Below are 26226 nucleotides of genomic sequence, written 5' to 3'. Positions count from 1 at the left end.
CCTCATTACTTCAACTTAGGTAATCTTCATTATAAGGTTCAAGTTGAAGAGAAGCTACCTCTATGATTTGATCATATAACTAGCTCTATGTTATTTGAGCATCAAGGAAAGGATGCTAAAGTTGGATGTAAGATCTTAAAGGTTCTCATGATCTCCTTCTTTTATTGTGTTGTTTCGAATAGGATGTTATTGGTGTTTTCTATGAATACATTTCTCCAATTCTAGGTGAAATTTGTGCTGATACCGCATGATACAAACATGAATTAAATAGTCTCCTCTTCCAATCCAAAGGAAGGATGTTGTGAAGCTCCATGGTGATTTGAACTTGAGATAAAAATAACTTGTCTATGCTTTTGTACAATCCCAAAATTCTTGACATCACATTAATAATGTGACTATAAGAAGATACAAGACAAAGTACCTTCAATGAAAATTGTGTTATAAGAACCATTGGATGTGGCAAGTTGGAAAAGTGTAAAAAATGAGGCTTAGGACTCATTTATTGAAGATAAGTTGATAATAATAAGTGATATTTCAAAATACTTTGCGAAGCTGCTTTAAAAAACCTTAATACTCTTGAAGTTTGATATGGGGAGATCTTTAGGTGGAAAGGGAGATCTTTAGGTGGAAAACTTTGTGTTTGTAACTTAATTCATGATCATAGGCAATGTTGTCATTTGTAATGGAAAGTGATAGGCAAACCTCTAGTACTTAAAATAATTTCTTTCTTGGCTTGAATGGTTGGATAATTCAAAGTTCCCTTTGTTTCAAACGAAGAAGGGCTATCTTAAGGGTTCAGGTCTAAGATAAGCTACTTTAAATGAGTGGTAGAATTTATGATAATGGTACTTGGATTTTGGGCATAGAGACATGTCACTATTGATAAGAACCCTAGGTAGAAGGAGTGTTAAGCTACTAAAAATGGATTAGAAACCTAGAAGAGATATAGAGGTACAGGGAAATAGCTTCTTTGTGATATGATTTGAATAATGTTTTCCCTTAGAGTGCTTAAGAACCTGTTGCTAGTTGTGTTTTGCAACATGACTAATCACAATTTGATAGAAATCAGCACAATTTGTGATAGAGAGATGCAACTACAAATACAAGAAGAGAAATTTGTATTATAATTTGAAGGAAAAAGAGTAGCAATAGATAACTCAATTAGAAATTTCATTCCAATGATAGGCAGACCTCTAGTAGTTAAAACAATTTCTTTCTTGGCTAGAGTGTTTGGAAAATTCAAAGAAGTTCCCTTTGTTTCAAAGGAAGAAGGGGTATCTTAGGGGTTCAAGTTCAAGATAAGCTACTTTAAATGAGAGGTAGAATTTATGATAATGGTGCTTCGATGTTGGACATAGAGACATGTCAATATTGACAAGAACCCTAGGTAGAGGAGTGTTAAGCTACTAAAATTTGATTAGAAAGCTAGAACATATATAAAGGTATAGGGAAATAGCTTCTTTGTGATATGATTTGAATAATGTTCTCCATGAGTGCTTAAGAACCTATTGCTAGTCTTGTTTTGCAACACCACTAATCACAATTTGATAGAAATCAACACAATTTGTGATAAAGAGATGCAAGTACAAAGACAAAATGAGAAATTTGTATTATAGTTTGAAGGAAATAGAGTAGCAATAGATAACACAATCAGAAATGGCACTCCAATGTAGAGCTTGAACCTCCCAACCACCCTTCAGCTGAATTCATGTACACGAAAGAATCATAATCTCACACACACTCACAATCTCAATCACAATCACAATCATATTCATAGTCTCAAAATCATAAATTTGTAAAAGAAGATGATGATGAAGATAACTTTTCATTTAGATTTTCTACCAAAATGACTTCATGTTTCCAAAATAGGCTTTTCCAAGAACGATGTGTTTCCCAAGAAAAGTGTGTGCCAAATTGATGCAATCCTCCCAAATCATCACTCACATTCAACCCTACCAAAAATGAGAATAGTTAAGCTCACACAGCATTATACATTTTTTGAAGTATTGATTTTTTTTTTCATTTTAGAAGCCTCATATCTCCAAAATGCTGAAGAATTGGTATGAGGATATGAGATGAGAAAATATTCTCCTTGATCTACTCTTCAGACTCCATGAGAGGAACTTTAACCAAACTCTGCTCTGTTTGATCACAAATCAGCTTATAAAATAGGCCTTATGCCTATGCGATATGCGGTTTATTCCTTCCATGCTTAATCGAAGTGTACTATCATAATTTCGTTTTGTAAAGATGGGCATTAATTAATCCAATTTCATTACTTCGCAATGCATAAACACCACTTGCTAGAAATGCATAGAAATCTTATGCTCACTTTATTTTGTTCGTGTTATTGAAAAATACTAATGACCGAATCCCTCAACTGTGAGCTATTAGCCAAAGTATTTTCAATCGAAAAAAGCATGCATCTGCATTCCTCAAATGATCCATGCAGATTTGAAATATTACGATGTTAGTCAAATTTAGGAAGAAAAACCTGGACTTGTGGTGAAATGTCTACATGGATGTTAGGAGACGATCCTCCTGCGATTGCGCCTTGTGCTTTCTTAGGAGCCATCGCGAATGTAGCCTTTTCGTCTTGGACGCAGATGTATGATCTTGGCCGATCTTCTTCGAATGTGAAACTCCCTTTGTGACCGATTGCACCATCTTTGAGAGTCAGCTTTAGAAGGCTTTATAGGTTTCCTCCTTAGACTTCAAGGAAGAAGGGGTTGTGAAGGCAAAGGGGATTTTTAAAAGATCCCAATTTAACAAGAACCCGCTTGAGAGGCAATAGGGAAGGCCCACCAGGAGGGTTCTAGCACTCGGGCTATTGGGAGCTTGTGGGCAATCCAAGGGGGAAAAAAACGCTTGACGAGGCTTTTTAAAGGCCTCGAATAGGACTCCACGAGAAAGGGGATACTAAATGGACTTTAGCGGATTGGAAAAGGGGGGAAAAGGGTGTAAAAGACCTTAAAGAAGGATTTTTGCGGAGAGGGAAAAACCCACGGGAATGGGGTTTAAATCGCGGGGAGGGGGGGTTTATCAAACCCACTTTGAAAAGGCCTTATAAAGACCCACACGAAAGGGGCCTTCCAAGGAGGCTTTAGAAGCTTAAGCTTCAAGAAAAATCGTGAAAGCCCCACGTGAAAGAGAGAAGGGGATTTCATTTGTTGGCATGATGATCGCCTGATGGCGGCGAGTTGGTGGCGTCCTACAGCAGCCTCGCGAGATCCCTTCCTCCACGGTAGTGACCGCTGACTGAAGCACAAGCTCTTCCTTCTCCCACACGGCCAGCCTTACGCCCTCCCTCACAGTCCTCACTGCAGCGTGATCCCTCTCAATCTCTTCCTTCCTTGGCATGGGCAGCGTTAGGCTTTGCTCCTTTCATGCTTACCATAGCCCTGGCTTTTATAGCTAGAGGGAGAGGTACCTCCCTCCCTCCACGCATCATTTTGCATGGCATTCTCCCCCCTGTAAGCTCCAGCAAGGAGCTTGGTCACTCTTGCTATTCCCCTCTACTCCAGCCTGATAGTCGGCTGGGGGAAAAAGGGGAAAAAGTAAAAAAAAAATCCATAATTTTCAATTTATTATTCTCATGACCTCCTATTAAGAGGAGGTTCATGTGAAGAACGCGTGCTTAGAAATTGGGAATGTCAGATTCTCTCCCCCTTGGAGGAATCGAGATATCCTCATCTTGAGATAAAGTGGGATATTGGTGGTTGAGAGTACCCTCATCTACCCAAGTGGCATCCTCCTCGGAATAATCTTTCCACTAGACGAGGCATTCTCTCAAGGTTCTGGATCTCAGTTGTCTCTCCCTAACATCTAGGATCCTATCAGGCCTTAGTTCAAGGACTCCTTGACTAGGCATTACAACTTGTTGGTCATCAAGTACATGGTTAGGATTAGGTACATACTTCTTCAATAGGCTGATGTTGAATACATTATGAACCTTTAGGTTCATTGGGAGTTGCAGTCTATAAGCATTAGAATCTAGGCACTTGAGGATCTTGTATGGTCCACAATACCTTGGACTTAGCTTCTTGCAATGTCCTAAGGATAGAGAACTCTTCTTTGGACGTACGCGAATGAAGACCATGTCTCTTTTCTCGAAGATTCTATCTTGATGCTTCAAATCTGCGTATGCCTTCTGTCTATCCTTGACGGCTTGGATGTCCTGTCTTATTGACTTTATTTGGTCATCCATCTCTTCCAACATCTACCTTGAAGCTTTAACCCTCAACGTTGGATCTAAGAAGTTTAGGGGACTTCGATAGTCATGACCATACAATGCTTGGAAAGGGGTCATCTAAATGCTTTGTTGGTAAGAAGCATTGTAGGCAAATTCAACCAAAGGCAAGTATTGAATCACCCTTTTTGGCTCACGACAACAGTGTGCCCTAAGCATATCCTTTATGACTTGATTGACTTGCTCTGTTTGGCCATCCATTTGGGGGTGGTAAGCTGTTGTAAAACAAAGATGAGTCCCAATGGCTTCAAAGATGGCTCTCCAAAAGTGTGATGTGAAGAGAGAATCATGATCACTAACGATTCTTCTAGGTAGCCCATGTAGCTTGAATATCTCCTTGATAAACAATCTTGCAATGTCTGAGGCTTTATAGTTTGTCTTTACTGGAATAAGGTGTGCAACCTTAGTCAACATGTCAACCACAACCATGATGGAGCTGTATCCTCCGTGAACTTGGGGTAGGCCAACAACAAAGTCCATACTGATGAATTCCCATTTCATTTGGGGAATGTCAAGTGGTTGTAACTTCCCTGGCATCTTGACATGTTCGGCTTTGATACATTGACAAGACAAACATTCAGTGACATATTTAAGAACGTCACCTTTAAGCCTCTCCCAATAGTAGCTCTTCCTAATTGCATTGAGAGTCTTGGCATAGCCAGGATGTCCTGATAAAGGGGAATCATGAGCTTCCCACAATATCTTCCACTTAAGTGAGTGGCTTCCCGGTATACATAGCCTTGATCTACAGTAGACAAGTCCACTCTTGATAGAGAATTCATGATACTTAGCCTACAGCTTTTGGTCCTAATCCTTGATAGAGATCTCCGTTAGCATATCTTGATAGGCTAGATCATGGCATGCTTCCTCTCTAGCTAACTCAAGTATTGGGTTATTTGGCATGGACACCTTTGTAGCTAGAGATCTAGCTGTTGATGGATTTTGCAAGATTAGAGAATTAAGGAATGCCTTGCGACTGAGTGCATCGCCAACTACATTCTCTTTTCCTAGTCAGTATTTGATTTCAAAATCATACTGCTCCAGCACTTCAATCCACCGACGTTGCCTCATGTTGAGTTCGTTCTAGGTAAAGATCCACTTGAGACTCTTATGATCTGTCACTAGAGTAAACTTGTTACCCAATAGCTAGTGTCTCCAAAGCTTTAGAGCATGGATGACAGCTAACAATTCTAGATCATGGGTAGCATAATTCTTCTCACGACTCTTTAGTTTCCTTGAAGAGTATGCTACAAGATGACCTTCTTGCATGAGGACACATCCTAAGGCAAGTGCGCTAGCATCAGTTACTACCTCCAACTCCTTACTAAGGTCTGGAAGTTCTAGGATAGGTGCTAATACCAAACTTTGCTTCAATCTATCAAAGCTAGATTGTTCGATAGTTGACCATGCAATGGATGTTTGCTTCTTTAATAAGTCCGTCAGAGGTGCTGCAATCAAAGCATAGTTTTTTATGAAGACCCTATACCATCCTGTCAATCCAAGAAAACTACGTATTTCTTTGATAGTTTTTGGTATTGGCCATTTGAGCACATCTCTGATGTTGGCTGGGTCATTTGAGATTCCTTCCGCTAATACGATGAATCCCAGATATTCAATCTGACACTTGAAGAATGCACATTTCTTTATCTCAGCATACAGCTTGTGTGACCTCATTGTCTCAAGGACAATCCGAAGTTGGGGTTCATGATCTTCATCCTGTTTGGAATAGACTAAAGTGTTGTCAAAGAAGACGAGTACGAAGTCATCAAGATATGGCCAAAAAATATCCTGCATTAACCTGTTGAAGGTGGCAGGCGCATTCGTAAGCCCGAATGACATAACTAGAAACTCAAAGTATCCATATCTTGTGTTGAAGGCCGTCTTTGGGATATCTTCTTCTTTGATTCTTATGTAATAGTAACAAGACCTGAGATCAATTTTGGAGAATATCTTCGCACCCTGAAAACGATCAAGAAGTTCATCTATTCTAAGAATAGGGTACTTATTCTTGACAGTTGATTGATTCAACCCTCTGTAATCAATACACAGTCGAAGCGTTCCATCTTTCCTTTTCTGGAATAGTACTTGAGCTCCCCATGGTGAACTACTAGGACGGATGTAGCCCTGCTTTAGCAGTTGCTTGAGTTGTTCGTTCAGTTCAATCGCTTCTGGTATGGACATTCTATAAGGTCTCTTTGCAATTGGCATAGCTCCTAGTACTAGCTTGATCTCATGATCCACTTCTCTTTGAGGCGGGAGTTCTGTCAAAGCTTCAGAAAATATGTTCCCGTATTCCTTTAGCCATAAAGGTCCTTCACTAGACTCCTGCTTCTGATCTAACTTGTTCAACTTAATCAAGTAGACATGTAGTCCCTTTCTGACTCCCTTTATAATCCGAGATGCCTTTTCCAATTGAATTTTTGGCACTCTAACCTTATCTTGAGTTGAAACTAAACCCCCATCAGAGTTCCGAAAGGAAATTTGACCCTTTCCACAATGAATGTGAGCGTCATTAGGTTTAAGCCAATCCATTCTGAGTAGACACTCATGGATGCCTAAATTAATGACTCTGAATTTGACCGAAGTCGCCTTTCCACTTTATTACCTAGTACAAGTGACCTCACGACCATTTACCAATTCCACAAGCAAGATAGGTGCTTCTATTGTGGCTATTCCTAATATTTTTGCACAAGCTGGTGAGATAAAGGAATGTGTACTGCCACAATCAATCAAGGTTTTGAAACCTTTACCTTGATATTCCGACGGTGTCTAAATCACCGAGAACTGGCGATTCGGCCCTTTCTTGTGAAGAGCGGCATGGAATGTCGCCCTTTCAAACTCTACTTTCATGGTCGGATCTTCTTCTTCTTCTCACATTTGTCTATTGGCAACGCAGGCAGTTTTTCCTCTGCCTCGCGTAGGGGCTCTGTGACCACGGCTAGTTCCTTGGAAAGGTGCTTGGCAATGTCCTCCTCCAAGCTTGGGACATTGCCTCTTGAAATGACCGGGCTTGTTATAGTGGAAACAATGGAAGTTTTGGCCATTGCTTTGAGTAGGAACAAAATTGTTGACATTATTAGTCCTTACTTTCTTTCTTTGTCCCTGATTCTGTCCTTGAACTCTCTTCATTTGAGGCCTAAATGCTCCTCTATTCGGGTCATTATAAGACTAGGTTTTGTTACCTCTTGGTCTAGCCTGCACAGCCTAAACTATAGGGGAAGCTCGAATGAGTGCGTCTTGAAGATCTGATGGGCGCATAGATTCGAGATGAGTATTCACTGGTGGATTTAAACCAGTAGAAATTTTGACACCTGTTGTGTCATGTCCATCTGTGGTGCATACTTAAGAAGTGAGATGAATTTAGAATAGTATGCGTCAAGAGTGATTCCCAGCTATTTTAGCTCGTAGAACTCATTCATTTTCTGCGTGCGATACAGAGGTGGTAAGTATCTTCCCTGCACGGCTTTCTTCAGCTTCTCCCAGGTAACGGATCCTTTCAAAATCCCTTGATCTCTGCACCATTGCTTCCACCAAAGCCTGGCTTCGTCGATGCACTTTAGCTTGGCGAGAATAGCCTGGTTGGCGGGTGCAGTACCGGTTGCTTCAATGTAATCCTCCATGGATTCAATCCAAATTTCATCATCTGCTTGGACAGACCTGCCTCTCCCGTCAAATTCAGGCGGCTTAGTTTGCTGGAGAAGAAACTTCTTCTCCTGGATTACAGCAGTACTTGATGTAGGAGGCGAACTAGGAATCTGTACCTGGGGTTGTGCCTCGATAAAGGTTTCTTAATGTTATTACTCGTTAATCATTACGATTTATATTTCATCTCTATTTGAGCTATCAACCAAGCATTCTAACCACTTAACTTCTTATCAATTCTCATGAACAAATAGACATTGATAAAAAGAAGTCTTATTGTATTTATATGGGCATAGCCCTTTTGAAATACAACATTTCCAGAGATGATAGATCAACTGTTTACATTTAGTTTGGGGAGAATAATGTTGTATTACATTTAGCTACAGGATCTGGATAGTAGTATGGTTTCAGGTCATGGATCTTTAGGAATCGGTAAGTCATTGGAAGATTAGGGTATCCTTTCCTTTGAAACCCATTCTTCTCATGGCGCCCCAACACTTTAATCCTATCGGGGGGGATTACACGGGTCATTTCCTCATATACATATGAGTTCAGTTCAACCCTCCAACCTCGAATATGTAAAGTTGAGTTTACGTGAGCCTCCACAAAAATGAACAGCTTCATGATCTTCAGGTCTTCCAATCACTTGATCCTCTTGAGGTTGGTTTGGAGGTAAGCAAATCGGTGGGCAGCTATATAGTAGATTCCTGAGGTGCCCTTCCATCTTCATTCCATATAAAAAGGCGATGGATTATAGATACACACTAGGATCTTCATCATCTCAACCCTTTTTCGATAATCCGGGGAACGCATCGCACTCATAAACATGACTCGGAACACTAAGAACTTGTTCCATGCTTCATAATTCTACAAGATAGCATTCACCAACTGTAACATGTAAAAACATTAATTAAGATTTCATGCTTCATAATTAAGATTTCATAAAAACAAATCCTTTGTTGGTTTGATCTGATACCAACTGTAACGTGTCCACCTGTTGTCTTCAGGACACGTCTTAGCAGTCCATCAGAAAGGATGTCTAGAAAGCTTTGCCCGGCACTCCCACGGAATGTTACGGGGTTTGCGATCTAGGACTTTCCACGTCTGCCACGTAGCAAAAGTATTCTGGCCGTTCCCACTTAGGACGACCTGAATCAAGGTTTTTCCTACTGGTCATTTCCTAAACGGCAAGTAGGGTCGAACCCGAGCGAACTACTTTACGTAGAAACGCCAGGTTCAAAGCGGATTCATGCTGCACGTGGTTCAAGGAGAATGGGAAACCAGAGGGATGCAAGGCTCAACCTCTCTGCCATAAGGCATAGTCCCATTCCGTTCCCCTAAAATAGCGTAAATCGGGATTATTATAACTTAGATTCTAGATCAGCGTCCTTGTTGTTTGCATCCTTTGAAACGATCTTCCTGATGTTCGTCCTGATTTGAGAAAAGTTCCCGGCCAACTGGGACCACCCATCCATAGGACAAGACCCATGGCCACATTCATCGCACTTTCCTCGGTTGATTTAGTTGTCTAATTACATACCATATTTAGTTGGGCAAGCATCAAACAGCTTCCTTAATTAGTCCGTTAGGCACCGGTTTCTTTATGTAATCATAGCACTTGACATAGAAAAACAATGTCAAACAAGTTCCTTTTCAATATGTTATCATATTTATCTTAGAAATACATAAAGTCCAGCCTGTAGGCTTATCCATAATCCGCTCGAAGGCTATCCATCAATCCACAGGGATTACTAATCCAAAATTCCTAGTATGCAGGCCTCGAGATCCAATCCTGAGTCACCTTGGCCTCTTGTGCAGGGCTTGGAAGGCGAGGGATTTACGGCCAGAGCCCCCTTTGGCACCCAAGCATCCTCCTACTCCAAGTAGCGCTCAACGGAGAGACCTCTTGCGGCGGGTTTGGTCCACCTTACCAGCACGGTTAACAACCCCCTTAGTTAGGATAAGGTAGGTAGTCGCGGGTAACTGAAGCCACCTCTCCCTTCAAGCCTTCAACCTGAAGCATTAGATATCTTTTCATCCTTTAATTATTTGAGCAAACAAAGCAAAAAAATGCTCTTAAAACTGTTACAAGCACAATCATTTCCATTGGTCGTTATTTTTGGCCAACTACTAAGGAGCGAATTCTTCTTTCCGAATGTATCCAGCACTCGATCCCAGATCAATTGCAACTTGGCAAGATCCCCAAGGGTTTTTCTATTAACCCTTATATCCTTGGGTTAGGGCCATACCCTATTAACCCGATTTAACCAATACCTTAAGTGCTATTAACAGTAAATATGTTATTTCAATTTACTGATTGGTCCTTTGCTTCCAAGCACATATCTAAATCCCCGTATTCTTCGTCATTTTACCCAAGAAAGGTACTATATCAGGACGATTATTCATCCTCTTGCAAGATAACTTGTGTAAGAATCTGCAAATCTCATTCCAAGGAATTGGCCATTCCCTTGTGATCAAATCACAAGATCATGTGACTCTGCAACTTGTTGCACAAGTGTCGCATCAAAACTATGGGACTATATACCCATCGCGTGGAGTCTTATAATCACCAAATCATCATTAGATATAACAATCCATTCGTGATTGCATTAGGCCGACATTGTCGGTCCTAAGGTTCCAAGTTCAAACCGAGTTTCATTTTTTTAGCAAGAGATCCTTAGGGTAGAAGCCCTAGATCATCTCTCGCAAGTACGTCCTATTGTCCCTACATTCCGTGAATGTGGCCAAGTCTTTAGGTTTAAGAGTTTCAGCTTTAGCAATAAGAATGATTAGGTAATGTCCTCAACGTGCTAACCCTAGTTAGCTCTTTGGGATATGTTGCATTGAATTAACCCTTCCTAAACAAGTACCTCGTGGTTTTAGTTGTTTAGGTTTAAACCAATTTAACTTGTCTATTCTTCAAGATAATTACGCTACCATTTTCATAACCACATGATTCATTGCCTACATATAAGTTGATTTACAAACCCTAACTTTTCGGGTTAAGATCAAAGCATGGGTTAAGTTATAGCATAATTCCAATTGATCATCCTATAACATGCAAACAAGATTCATGCTACTAAGATTTAGGATTTTATGTTTTAAACATGCAGCCTTTTTCTACTTTCATTTTTGAATGAAATTGTCATATGCCGAACTTACACAACCTTCCGTTGATTTGAGATTTTAGGGCACTTGCCTAGAGTTAAATCTTCTTCATGCAGCCCTAGCAATTTCCTACGGTTGCTAGCAACTTTCTTTAAGAATCATTTCGAAGAAAAGATGTTCAATAATGCGATATGCGGTTTATTCCTTCCATGCTTAATCGAAGTGTACTATTATAATTCCATTTTGTAAAGATGGGCATTAATTAATCCAATTTCATTACTTCACAATGCATAAAAATCACTTGCTAGAAATGCATAGAAATCTTATGCTCACTTTATTGTGTTTGTTTTATTAAAAAATACTAATGATCGAATCCCTCAACTATGAGCTATTAGCCAAAGTATTTTCAATCGGAAAAAACATGCATTCGCATTCCTCAAATGATCCATGCATAATTGAAATATTATGATGTTAGTCAAATTTAGGGAGAAAAACCTAGACTTGTGGTGAAATGTCCACATGGATGTTAGGAGACGATCCCCCTACGGGTGCGTCTTGTGCTTTCTTAGGAGTCATCGCGAATGCGGCCTTTTCGTCTTGGACGCAGATTTATGATCTTGGCCGATCTTCTTCGAATGTGAAACTCCCTTTGTGACCGATTGCACCATCTTTGAGAGTTGGCTTTAGAAGGATTTATAGGTTTCCTCCTTAAACTTCGAGGAAGAAGGGGTTGTGAAGGAAAAGGGGATTTTTAAAAGATCCCAATTTAACAAGAACCCGCTTGAGAGGTAATAGGGAAGGCCCACCGAGAGGGTTCTAGCACTCGGGCTATTGGGAGCTTGTGGGCAATCCAAGGGGGAAAAAACGCTTGACGAGGCTTTTTAAAGGCCTCGAATAGGACTCCACGAGAAAGGGGGTACTAAATGGACTTTAGCGGATTGGAAAAGGGGGGAAAAGGGTGTAAAAGACCTTAAAGAAGGATTTTTGCAGAGAGGGAAAAACCCACGGGAATGGGGTTTAAATCGCAGGGAGGGGGGGTTTATCAAACCCACTTTGAAAAGGCCTTATAAAGACCCATAGGAAAGGGGGCTTCCAAGGAGGCTTTAGAAGCTTCCTAAGAAGCTTCTAAAGCTTTTGGAAAAATCGTGGAAGCCCGAGGTGGAAGAGAGAAGGCGATTTCCTCTGTCGGCGTGATGACCGCCAGATGGGGGCGAGTTGGTGGCATCCTATGGTAGCCTCGCGAGCTCTTCTCCTCCACGATAGCGACCCGTTGAAGCAGAAGCTCTTCCTTCTCCCACACGGCCAGCCTTACGCCCTCCCTCACAGTCCTCACTGCAGCATGATCCCTCTCAGTCTCTTCCTTCCTTGGTGTGGGTAGCGTTACACTCCGCTCCTTTCATGCTTACCATAGCCCTGGCTTTTATAGCCAGAGGGAGAGGTACCTCCCTCCCTCCACGCACCATTTTGCATGGCATTCTCCCCCCTCTAAGCTCTAGCAAGGAGCTTATTCACTCTTGCTATTCCCCTCTCCTCCAGCCCGACAGTCGACTAGGGAAAAAGGGGAATTTAAAAAAAAGGCCATAATTTTCAATTTATTATTCTCATGACCTCCTATTAAGAGGAGGTTCATGTGAAGAATGCGTGCTTAGAAATCGGGAATGTTACAAAGGGTTACTCCAAAAAATCTATCAAGAATAAACACAACAAGATGGACCAAGAGTGAAGCATCAACCAAGAGTAAGTGACCAATGAGTGTAGGACATAGTGTGTAGGGTACAAAATAGAGTTGGCCTTATATCTAAGCTAAAATTGGGATAAATATCAAGAAAAAAATATGTAAGAGGAGCCCCTAGGGGATCCACCTTATAGAGCATGCAAGATATCGGATAAGTTCAAATGAAGGGTATTATATTTAGTAAAATTTATCAGATTACATTTACAAAAGGGTTTGTAAATTACAATTTAAAAAAGAAAATGTAAGCCTAAAAAAGTAAAAGCGGTCATTTTAAGGCCTTATAGTACGGAATGAAAGGGTATTTCTTAATATCCTTTGAATTCATAATATCTAGATGATTTCTTATAGGTGGACCCCTTGCAAAGGACCCTCTTGATGTTCAATAATTTATAGAGCAATATACATACTCTAACATCCCCTCTAATAATAATTTATAGAGAAATATACATACTTTTAACACCCCTCTTGATGCTCAATAAATGTTATGAGTAAAAAGAGATTGTAATGATAAAAATAAGTCAAATTTTTTATAGAACCATGGATGTTCAAGTTCTATTTAGACTAGATGTGCCTAAGAGAGAGCACAAATAAGACTCCTGAAGTATAAAACATGGATTGAAGAAACATCTCCCCATATGTGTTAACTCACCAATGCCCACTATATTCCAAGTAACTATAGTTGCTCAAGGTCAAATTAGAGTATACAATAATCCTCAACCCTATACGAGAATGAAAAGGCCATACAATGTAAAGCAAAATCTAGTCGTAAGCCATAGATCACATTGAGGACTAGACTCACATATCACTTTGAGAAACTAGTATTGGATTTCATACAAGAAAGTGAAACAAAAGTACACCAAAGAAGCAGCAAACTAGTCCTCAAGGTGAATGACCAAATATTGCCAAGGAAGGTACTAATTTCCCTCCTCAAACACCACTTCCAGTCTTGATGTTCCTCTTCTCCCACTCTTCAAGTGACTACAGAAACTCTTGTTCTTGGCTATTTTTCATATGTTTATGGTGCTCTAACCTAGATTCCACACATGAAAATTTGCTTTCTTGATTTCTTGCACACAATCCATGAATTCATTTTTAGCTTTTAATGAAAATAGTAAGGGTCATCAAAAATATATTTTAGTTTTGATGTAGAGGGGTGATGATGGAGACACAATACCAATCACTTAAAATAAAGTAAACACTAAACCTTGCAAAATAATAACCCCAAAACTCACAAAAAATGAAAAATAAGAACTCATGAATCATGATGTTAGTAGGATGCCACCACACATGAATTATGATTGGATAATTTCACTGACCAAGCATAAACTTCAACATTATACACACACAAGTATTTTGATGCAATTCCATTAGGATACATGTTTCAGATATTAATGCATCTACTAGTTATCAACACTATACATGAACTCCTAATTCAAAGAATAGAGGTTCAAAGGATCAAAAAACACAAGCGAAACAATGGTGAAGCAAAACATAGTAACACAACTCCAATCTTTTCCACACCAATAATGAAGAGCCAAAAGCTTTCATACCATGTTGAAAGTGTTGTAGGGGCTTAAGAGAGGTTGGGAGAGAAAGATAAAGTGTGTGTTTAAAATATTGCAAGCTCATACACTTAGTCAGTAATAAGACAATGCAAAGCATAAACAAGAGTAATGAGGACAAATGAAAAGCAACTCAAATATGATGGAGGTTTAAAAAAAAAGGGTTACCCCAAGGAAAGTCACCAAGAACTCACAATAAGATGGAGTCAAGAGTGAAGCACCAATCAAGAGTGAGGTGAAAAATGAGTATAAAACACAATATATGGGGTGCAAAATAGGGTTGGGCTTATGTAAGCTCTAAGTGGAACAAGGATTGAGAGGATGAGACCTAAGAGGAAGGAACTACAAATGCTTAGGTGAGAGTCCTAAGAATTATTATTGTTACTTTGCTTCACCATAGTTCTTTTAGCAATGGATCAGATCTAAAGAGATGCATAATTGATCTACTTCTTACAAGGACAAATTTTTGCAATCAAATATCTAAATATTATCATGATTGCAATAATTTGACAACTCTCATTAGGATGGTTGTTGAGAGGTACTTATCAAGTTTGTATTTTTAATTTAATTTTGATTGTGATAACTAGGAAGTTACAACCTACCAAAAAAGGTTGGGTCCTCACATGCAGTTACTTATACATGCATTTTGTAAGCTTCTGGTCACATAGGAGTAGATGGGAATTGCAAACAGGCATGTTACATGCAATTACTTGTACATGCATTTTGTAAGATTTTGGTCACATAAGAGTAGTTGGGAAATGAAAAAAGGCATGTTAAGAGGTTTAAATGTTGGGTTAAACCAAAACCTATCACCTTTTTCCCCTTACCCATTGCCTACCTCAATAGCCCATTGTCCAATAGGGCTTATGAAATGGGTTTCTTAGAGCTAGATTAGAGAATGCTTAATATGGAATGAAGAATAATTATTTTGCACCATTTGTGTGATGATACATCAAATTTCTATATTGGTTAGTGAAATTGCAATGATGGTGTGCACTAGTTCGAACACAATCTTAGACACAAAAGCACACATAGAAAATAATCCCTGATCAAAACATTGTGCATACAAAAATTTTGTTCGTGTCCCCATCACCCAAACTCAAAAGGATTTGAAGAGCAAGCTTTAGCTTGCAGCATATGTGTAGAGACCTTTGTCTATATTGAATCAATTAATTGAACGACCATTGATTATAAATAGATTTAACAAAATTATTTTATGGAAAAAATAGATGCATTCAACAATAGCTATAGTTATGAAATTTAAAAATAAGATTAGACCAATGCTAATTGATAATTATTAAATTTAACAAAACTATTAACTAATGCTTATTCTACATCCTACCTACCCCTTTTCTCATGGGGATTCTCATTAGTTCCCTCCAATAAGAAAAATGTTTGTGAAAGAAAAATTTTACCAAGTGGTACAAAAAAATTTTGTCCCATTGTCACTCAAATGCTCTAGGGATATTTCTAATGTAAGACATGGGAATGGTGGTCCTGTTTGTGGGCAAGGACATGAACACGGTCTTCATGAATGTTTCCTAGTCATGGATAATCCATAAGGTAAATCCCTACATTTTCTGATAAAATTCCAAGCATAGAATTCATGTCCAAATTGAACATTTGTACAGAGGAGAATCAAAGGTTCCAAGCTATGTGATAGAGAAGGCTATTGACTATCATAGCATTAAAAATTTCTTTTTGGTGGGCAATGTTGAAGAAAATGCAACACTGAGTGCAACGGATCCACATAGTGACAAGGAGAGGCATTGGTGTAGTAGGCGTTGGTGTAGTAGCATGAAACTCCAACAATAGGAGTACTCCCGGAGGGACATTGGTTGGCATTTGGATCTATTTAGCATGCTATCAAAAGGACAACACAACATCTGAAATGCATCATGAGATTTTGCAAGCAATATGCAAGTGATATCTAGTTGGATTTTAAAGGGAAGCTGCAAATGGCTGAACCTTGTGTCTGAAGCTTCTCACCTTCAAGAATAAGCACAAGAAAATTTGTTAGTCTCTATTCTTCTTTGATTCAATCATAGTTGAGAAGAAAATGCTAAGTGAAATCAAAATATGGAGTGTTTTTTATTGCATGTACCACAACTCTCATATATTCTAAGAGGTTTGACAAATGGATAAGAAGTGTTTGTCACATATTTCATTACCAAACATAGTCTCTTAGAGTGCCTTGATTGTTGGTTAAGCTAATAGATAGAGATGATGATGAAGCTTTGAAATGCTTTGGGCACATTTTGGAGAGAACCTCTTCCCAAATGTGGTCACCTCTACTTGTATTTAGAATGCTTGTAGCAACATAGGAGCATTAGAGGAGGTCAAAGAGATACATAATGAGGTACACCTAATGGAGAATCATCATATTGAGCTAGAAAAAGTATCCTTGAGTATCTATGCTGAGTGTTGTCTGCTTGGAAAAAATATATGCAGTGTTTAATGAAATTATATACTACAAGATACAGGCCTTATACCAACGTTCAAAGCGCCAAAAATGTTCATAAAGAAATTTGCCCCCATTGTCACAAAAAACATCAATATTAACAATGCCATAGAACAATCATTATTAGTGCCGCTATTTGCATTGCTATCAGCGTTTGCGACGTTGATACTGACACAGATAGCGACAATGATAATGACACTTCGTGATGCATATTGCGATACTAATCGTGATGCGTGCAATAAATTTGCAATGCTAATAGCGATGGTAACAGGAAAAAAAATTTGTGGCAAGGCAAGCTACCCTACCACAAATAGCACTATGTGATTTACTTGGGCCATACAAAAGAGTTTCAGTAATGTGTACAATGCTCATGTAAATGAAGGCAAAGTGTACTTGAATCATAACACTAATACATGAAATAAATATATGATCGTGTCATGAAAGTGACGATACAATCATGGCAGGATAATACTACTACATAGAAAATGCCTACACAAATTACGTGACCATAAAAGAAGAGTATGTGAGCTTCACAGATCCAAGGGCGAGCTATAGATCCTCTGATGCTAGGAGGCATATTTCATGGTGGATTCCGTGCCAGGATGGATTCGGTGAGGTTTTACGATGGATTCCATAAACTTTGTTGATCGGGGCTCATACACAAAGTGGATTCTTTGTGCGAGAAGTCGATGGGGACGCCTATCCTTCTCAAGCGTTTCATTAATTTAGTGTGTATATGGGTGATTCCATAGCGGGTGATTCCACAAAATACATACTAAATTAATAAATGTTTATGAGTTTAGAGTACGCACTCGTGATAAATTAAGGTTAGGATTGATTTCTAACCAGTTGATTTATTTATGTAGCTGAAGACTGCTAGGTGTTCACTTTTGTTGGTTTAATTGTATTATTTTACTAATGATTGTGAATGCTTCAGTTGATGTGTAGAGATAGCAGCAGTGGCGGAGGAAAGCATTGGAGGATAGCATGTATTCGAGTTATCACTTATATTTTGATGGGCGCATACCTTAGGCATGGCGTCTACATTTTGTCGCACCTATTTATTAAGGCGTTAGATATTTATTTATTATTTTGTATGCGCATGGGCACACGATTATGATATTTGTATTTGGACATTGTATTGGGTATGCCTGACTATTTGGGCGCCCACCCATTAGCTTTATTTCTATTTTGTGCTAAAGCAAACTCAAAATCCAAAAGCATGCTATTTTGTAATTTGGGCTATTATTTGAGCTTGAAAATGATTAATACATAAAATACATGCTTTGTGGAGCGCTCACACAAGGCATGGGGGGAGATTGCACCCAATTGGTCTCTTGTTCATGTCGTGCATGCTTTCTACCTTGAGTTTTGTGCAAAAAGTAGATTTCTTTTGTTCTTGGGGACCTTCCGGCGTTCACTATGCGAGCATACATCATTGGATCTGTGCACCAGTGGTATATCAGAGCTAGGTTGAGATCGAGAGCTTCCAATCACTACCCATCTTGTGCGAAGGCGGAGCTCCTGGAACGATCGAGCTGTATAGTCATTCTCATCGCAAACGGTCGATACGGGTGGATTCCTGGCAGTCAAGAACCGCTGTCTACAGCCTCTCATCGTGAAGGACTGGCTTGAAACGGCGAAGGACCACGTCAACATCTCCTTCTATCAAGTCATCTTCTCAGATATCAGAGAGATAAGTTTCATATAATTCCTAGAGTTTAAAAGCTTCAAGGCTAAGCTTTTAAAAAGCTTAGCTCATAAAATTTTAAAATCGGCATATTAGAGGACCTCAACATGATTTACGCCGGTTGAAAGAACGCCCCCCCTAAAATTCGCCGTTTTTATTCAGACTAGCTTTTAAGCTAAGTCAATCAAGTCATAAGTCACACAAAGTTTCAAAATTGATCAAGTTCCATAAGTTCTGCAACTCAGCAAGTCAGTCAAGTCACCAGAAGTCAGAACTGACTTGTGCCAAAAACTCCCATAAGGACTACCGACAAAGTTCAATTGGCTAATTTACAAAGATCGACTACCGACAAAGAGGGACCACAACCCGAAGATCTTATCCGACGAACCATCGATGCAACTCTCGAAGCTCAATCCATCCTCAAAGAAACAAAGATAAGTAAAAGAAATTTCAAATTCCGTCCTTTCAATGGCACTCAAGATGGAAAAACTGTTCTTGCATTCATCAGTCAGTTTGACGATTACTTTCATGAAGAGACATATGTTGAAAAAGATAAAATCAAGTGTGTCAGTAATCATTTAGTGGATAGAGCATCTCTTTAGTGGACCATGGTTCGTAAGAGCATAGATTGTCCCACTACCTAGGAGAATTTCAAGAAGAAGTTTATGCAGAATTTCTTTCCTCCACAATTCCATGAAAAAGCCATAAAGCAATGGGACCTTCTTCAGCAAAGAGATCGTGAGCCTATTTTCCAGTACACCGAACGCTTTTGGAATGCCTTACTCCAATTACGCATGCTTGAAGACGTACCTAAAGCGACTCACAAGCGCAAGTATATGTTTGGATTACTTGGGCATTACTACGCTGAAGTCGATATGTTCAAGCCTGCAACTCTTGAAGATGCAATTTCTTTAGCTCATGACACTGAAGACAAGCTTTGAGGAAGAGACAAGCGTCCACAACAATTTCAAGCAAATGGTAACTATGGTTCTAAGCAATTCAATTCAAATTTTAGAAGATTCAATCAAAGTCAATTTCCTTCATCATCTTTTTGTAAGTCTTGGACAAAACCATCTGCTTTGCCATCAAATACCAATCAAAACCCTAAGCCATCTTCACAGCCAAATCCTAATATTCCTAGACTTCCTGCCATTGCAAACAATGTATCTAAAGCCAAACCTATAGTGTGTTGTAAACAATGAGGAAATGCATGACTTTACGGAAGATGAGGATGACATTATTACTCCTTCGGATACTTTACCAGGTATGCCAACTCCACATTCTTTATTGACAATGAAATGTTTAGTGCATGGAAAAGAAACGATTATTTTGCATGATGATGGTAGTACACATGATTTTATTTCTGCAAAGTTAGTGAAAGAATTGAAATTACAAACTGTTCCTACGCATTATCGCATTAAAGTAATATTCTTAGGTGCAAGGTATAATGGAACACAAGAGGTGCATGATTTAGAAATTCAAATTGGTGAATATACTGAAAGAAGGAATTTTCTAGTTGTACCATTACAGTCCAATGATATTATCCTAGGTATGCCTTGGCGTCATCAGCATAATCATGACATAGATTATTCCATGCATTCAATTAAAATTCATTTTCAAGGAAAAAACATTGCATTGTATGGTATGCACGCATCTAATGCTTTTCCACTGCTTACTCATACTCAAGCTAAACGTGCATTACACAAAAGTATTAAATCTTATCTAATTTGGGTGAATAAACTTCAGGCTAAAGAAAAACATATGCACCCTAGGCATAAAGAATTCCTTGCACAATTTAAAGATTGTTTTGTTGAAGATCTACCACGTGGACTACCTCCTTCACGTCTTGAAGACCACAAAATAGATTTAATTCCTAGTACACAACCACCCTATAAAGCACCATATAGGCATAACCAGATAGAGTAGAAAGAAATTCAAAATCAAGTTGAGGAATTATTAAACAGAGGATTGATTAGACCTAGTAGTTCTCCATTTGGCGCACCTGTTTTGTTGGTAAAGAAAAATAATACTTATCATATGTGCATTGATTATCATGCCCTAAATAAGATTACTGTAAAGAATAGATATCCAATTCCTACGGTCGATGATCTTATCGATAAACTACAAGGTTATGCCATATTTAGTAAAATAGATCTTAAATCTGGTTATCATCAGGTGAGATTATATAAATCTGACATATTCAAGACCGCATTTAGAACACAATTTGGTCATTATGAATTTCTAGTGATGCCTTTTGGATTGACTAACGCACCTGCTACATTTAGTAGAATGATGAATCGCATATTTTTGAAATATCAGCATTGTGTTATAGTATTCTTTGATGATATCTTGGTATTCAGTAAAAATGAGAAAAAGCATTATGAACATCTGTCTTTGGTTTTCAAGTTGTTGAAAGATAATCAATTGTATGCTAATCCGGAAAAGAGTGAGTTTTTTCAAACAGAAATTGAATATTTAGGTCATATTGTGTCATCAGAAGGTATTAAGGTTGACCCTAAGAAGATAGAAGCAATATTGAACTGGCCTATACCAAAAAATGTACATGAGTTACGTTCTTTTCTAGGTCTTGCTAGTTTTTACAGGAAGTTTGTGCGAAATTTTTCATTACTTGCTTTGCCTTTGACTAAACTTTTAAAGAAATGTATTGTTTATCATTGGTCTGATAATCAACAGAAATCTTTTGATTTATTGAAACATGCATTAACCCATGCTCCTGTATTATAACTACTTGATTTTAATAGACCATTCTTTTTAGTAGTTACTGATGCTAGCAAATCTGGAATAGGAGCCGTACTTATGCAAGATAATCATCCTATAGCCTTTTTGATGCCAGGAGGCATATTTCATGGTGGATTCCATGCCACGGTGGATTCGGTGAGATTTTACAGTGGATTCCGTAAACTTTATTGACCGGGGCTCATACACAAAGTGGATTATTTGTGCGAGAAGTTGATGGGGATGCCTATCCTTTTTGGGCATGTCATTAATTTAGTGTGTACATGGGTGATTCCATAGCGGGTGATTCCGCAAAATACATATTAAATTAAAAAACATTTATAAGTTTAGAGTGCGCACTCATGATAAATTCAGGTTAGGATTGATTTCTAACAAGTTGATTTATTTATGTAGGTGAAGACTGTTAGGTATTCACTTTTGTCGATTTAATTGTATTATTTTACTAATGATTGTGAATGCTTCAGTTGATGTGTAGAGATAGCAGCAGTGGCGGAGGAAAGCATTGGAGGATAGCGTGTATTCGAGTTATCACTTATATTTTGATGGGCGCATATCTTAGGCATGGCGTCTATATATTGTCGCACCTATTTATTAAGGCATTGGATATTTATTTATTATTTTGTATGCGCATGGGCGCACGATTATGATATTTGTATTTAGACATTGTATTGGGTATGCCTGACTATTTGGGCGCCCACCCATTAGCTTTATTTCTATTTTGTGCTAAAGCAAACTCAAAAGCCAAGCGTGCTATTTTGTAATTTGGGCTATTATTTGAGCTTGAAGATGATTAATACATAAAATACATGCTTTGTGGAGTGCTCACACAAGGCATGGGGGGAGATTACACCCAATTGGTCTCTTGTTCATGTCGTGCATGCTTTCTATCTTGAGTTTTGTGCAAAAAGTAGAGTTCTTTTGTTCTTGGGGACCTTCCGACATTCACTATGCGAGCATACAACATCCGATCTGTGCACCATACAATAATGCATTTTAATTAAATTTAATAACTACGGGCAAGAAAGATGAGTGACTTACAGGGTCACCACGTCCATACAATCAGTCGATCAATGCAGTGAGACCATGTCTCTCTTCATATCAAGTCTCTAGGCCGGTGGGACCACGATTTGTAATGGAGTGTTGCAAAGATAACAAAATACAAATGTTAGAAACACGATTGTTAGTACAAGGGATATTGCAAAAAAAAAGAAGGCAAGCAGACAAAAATAAAAACTTACAAAGTCCTCCAGATATATCCTTTGGCCGCCCCTCCTAAGATGATGGACCACTCCTGTCTCCAGTCGTGCCCTTGCCGCCTCACGCAGCTGTCTCTAATGTCCTAGAGAATCTATAGCCTCCTCCTGATTCATCACCAGTCATCTGCATCTAGCCATTTAGGCTTTGAGGCCCCACTCTTAAGTGCCTTGCGTGCATCCAATCGTTTGTGTGACATCATGTACGCACGCATGCACTCCATCATCTAGCCTGTGGAAAACATATCTGTTGCGGTAGGTACTGGAAACTCCTCATGCAAGGATGCTACTATGTAGCTCTTGCTCCCCTCTGGTATGTTCTTCCAATGATCCAAGATGTTGTGCCACAAAACTTGTTGGCACAACTCTCTCATACGAGCCATCACCCTCCTTCCCTCATCATTCATGATGATGGCTCCTGTCCTATCATGTACAAGGTATCCATACCCCTCTGGAATATGCCTGAGATGTGTCCTCTCCCATTTGCGACCATGCTCCTGGGCATATTCAAGAGACCCCTATACATCTGGTGTAGCTACGGGGTAGTATCTCTCAGACTAGCACCGATAGGGGTGCCACCTCTGCAGATGACTGAGAAAAAGTTGGAGTGACTGGAGTAGACATCCCTATAGGTGTGACAAATCCCATAGGTGACGCAACTCCAACAGAATGACGAGATGGAGACACTGCGTCGGTACCTCCATAAAAATAGCCACGCTGGGCTCACAGCATCCATGTCTCCACAACATCCCCCAAAACCACTCCCTCCTTCTGGCCCAAGTCTGGAGCATTGACCTCGTCTACTAGAAATTGAAGCATCAGAGCGCACCGAAGTAGATCTAACAGAATGGCTTGATGGTGTCCAAGATAGCTCCTGATCCACCATATCTCTGAATCGAGCCATCTGATTTGGAGACAAACGCGTGAAGATATCTTGTAGCTCCTCATCACTCATCCGTCGACTCATCATGTTGATCTAAAAATCCACAAAGGTCACCTGAACATACAAAAATTAATGTTAGCATAATCAGTATAAATCATACAAAGCACGATAATATAAATCTTAAAAAAATGATCTTACGTAAAATGCATATCTTATGTATCCTTATAAGCGATTCGTCAACGAATTGAGTAGGTGGGTACTCCAAGTATGAAGTACCCTATGGTCTCATGTCAATCTACTGACACAACTCTACATACACTAGAAGGTCGATAGACTTGTCACCACAAAAGAATGAGTCCACCTCGTTCTCAAAGAATTCTTGGACTCATGTATTTCCATAATTGTTACCCGATTTTGGCTCCTCTATCCAAGCTTTTGATGGCCTCCACCCCTTGCAATATTGACCCCTCTATGTTCATATTGTCCTTATCTACACTCGGAACATCACTTTGATCATATACTCTCACACTTTCGGGAGCTGAAGGTACAATATACCACCATCGAGGTTGTCGAGGGTTTAGATAGAAAATTACATGTTCAAAATCATGTACAAGAGATATTTAACTTTTGTGACATGTACCACGTCATAGAAAAATTAAAAAAACATGAGTTTATGCACCTATTCACAATGGGCCCGCAACACAAACATGTCACGCAAATATATCCATCTTTTTTCAGAATCTATTTTGAGAAATCCAGATGGACCTCGTCAAAATGTTGCTCCAGCTCCTTCAAGTACCACTTTGAACCACTGCACATCAAATAGGATCATGGAGAAGCTATGGTAATCCACCATGATAATACTTTGCAAGTTCCCAAAATACTCCATCTCATGTATAACCGTGTTTGGATCCATTGCTTATCGTCGGCTCTCTTGCTCAAACTTTGCCATGATACCACAATCTGTTGTGGAGTGCATTTTGTCGATACATTGTCGTTGTGTTGGGGGTCGAAGGTCTACCACTAGGGTTTAGAGCAGAAGAGGAGTGAGAGATTCAAAGGGGAGAGAGGTAAAAAGATTGGGGTTTGATGGATTTTTGGGTTATGGAGAGAGTAGATGAGATAAAGAGAAACCAATATCTTACATAGCCGTGTCACACAAGTTTACCATAATAAACTAGGATCTGATTACATCAATATCCATGAGGTTTATGCATAGATCTATGTCACATTTTGTTCCATTTCCTATAACAAGTTCAAGCTCTAATGCCCTCCATTTCATGAAGATTCATATATTGAGACTTCAAGATACAAGGTATAGAGAGATAGAAATCATTAAAATTGACATAGAGTCCAAAGGATGATAAAAATGCATCAATAGAACCACAAATGTACTTCAGCCCTGCATTAAAACAATAATTTCCAGCCCACAAACTTGACTCATAAATGTATACAAACTCATGGGAAAGTCGAGTCTCATTACAATCTCAATCAATGCCCTATTGTTTCGGGAGCATTGTCTACACAAGGAAGTGATTAGATTTCAAGAAACCAATTCAAATGAACGAGTTTTAATGACTGCCCTATTTATGATGGTTTTGGGAGAGCCTATTCAGCCCATACATTGGCAAAAATCACCTCTTGACTTGCCCCAAAGTCACTCAAGTACTTGGGCACAAGAAGGGCTTCAATGGTACATGAATATGGTAAGAGAATGAAAGAAGAAGCTCATAAGAGTAGGCTGAATACTTTTACTCTGTTTTTCCCTTTCATGGACTGTCATACAACTCATTTTAGTGATACAAAATGGATGGGGAAAAAAGGACTCCTACCTTCTTTGTTTGTATCTCCTTTTTATCTTTAGTTTGCTTTGTGTTTGCATGCTTTGGAGCATTCACCATAGTCTTCAACTCTCTCTCCATCTCCCACAGGTGTGTAGGCTTGAAAAATGCACCGAAAAATGCGTGCTGGACTCCTCTCCTTCTTCCACAAAAAAGAGTTCATATTGATCATATACAAGTCATATAAGTCCTTTGCAACTATTACTCTGTGTCACTTGTGGACCTAGTCAAATTTGGAGTGCTCTTGACAAAAGTTGGATCTTCGAAGCTAATGAACTTCATAAACCAATGTGCATAACATGTAAACTATCAAAGAACACTTGTAGTCCAAGTATAAGGGCCTCATAGACTTTATTTTTATCAATTTGCATGATACAAACTGAAAATTACATGCTAAGTTACAAAGGAACTTATGAACGTAAATGACATCTAAGACTAATGTAGGGGTATAATAACCGAATGATGTATGAAAGTGTCTCTTATGTGTCCTAATGAAGCTCATCTGAAATCATAAGAACTCCATGTTTTATACCATGAACTGCAAACCCTTTAACATTCACCCCCTCCTAACCTGCACATCCTTCGACATGTGCCACTTCATGAAATTGGCGGTTAAGGAGGCTCTTCTTCTGACATATTTTCATCTTCCTCCTCTAAGTCTTCTTCTTCTTCTTCCTTGTCTTCAAGTAGATGGCTCACATCCAAGTCATCAAGCTCATAAGTAGAAGACTTCATTTGAAGAGCTTGATACGTTTACCGGCTATTGGTATCTTGATCATGGTCCCATCCATTTCAGCTAAAGTGTAAGTAGCATTATCATGTACTACCTTCACCACATATGGTCCAAACCATCGCTTGGCTAGCTTCCTATGAGCACTATACTAATTGTCTAGGCTGCTGTTATAGACAAGTACCCAATCATTCTCTTGGATATCTCTTGGACAGAATCGATGACACTTGTCAAACTTCTTCTTATTCTTCAAACTTGCTGCCTTCGACCTTTCAATGGCTATCTTGACATCCTCTGGCCTTCTTTCAAGCTGCC

The sequence above is a fragment of the Lygodium microphyllum genome, chromosome 28, assembly GCF_053477565.2.
Source record: "Lygodium microphyllum isolate KBCC chromosome 28, Lygodium_microphyllum_v1.1.10, whole genome shotgun sequence".
Lineage (NCBI taxonomy): Eukaryota > Viridiplantae > Streptophyta > Polypodiopsida > Schizaeales > Lygodiaceae > Lygodium > Lygodium microphyllum.
The sequence above is the reverse complement of the archived record's forward strand: the minus strand, read 5'-3'. Positions refer to the sequence as shown.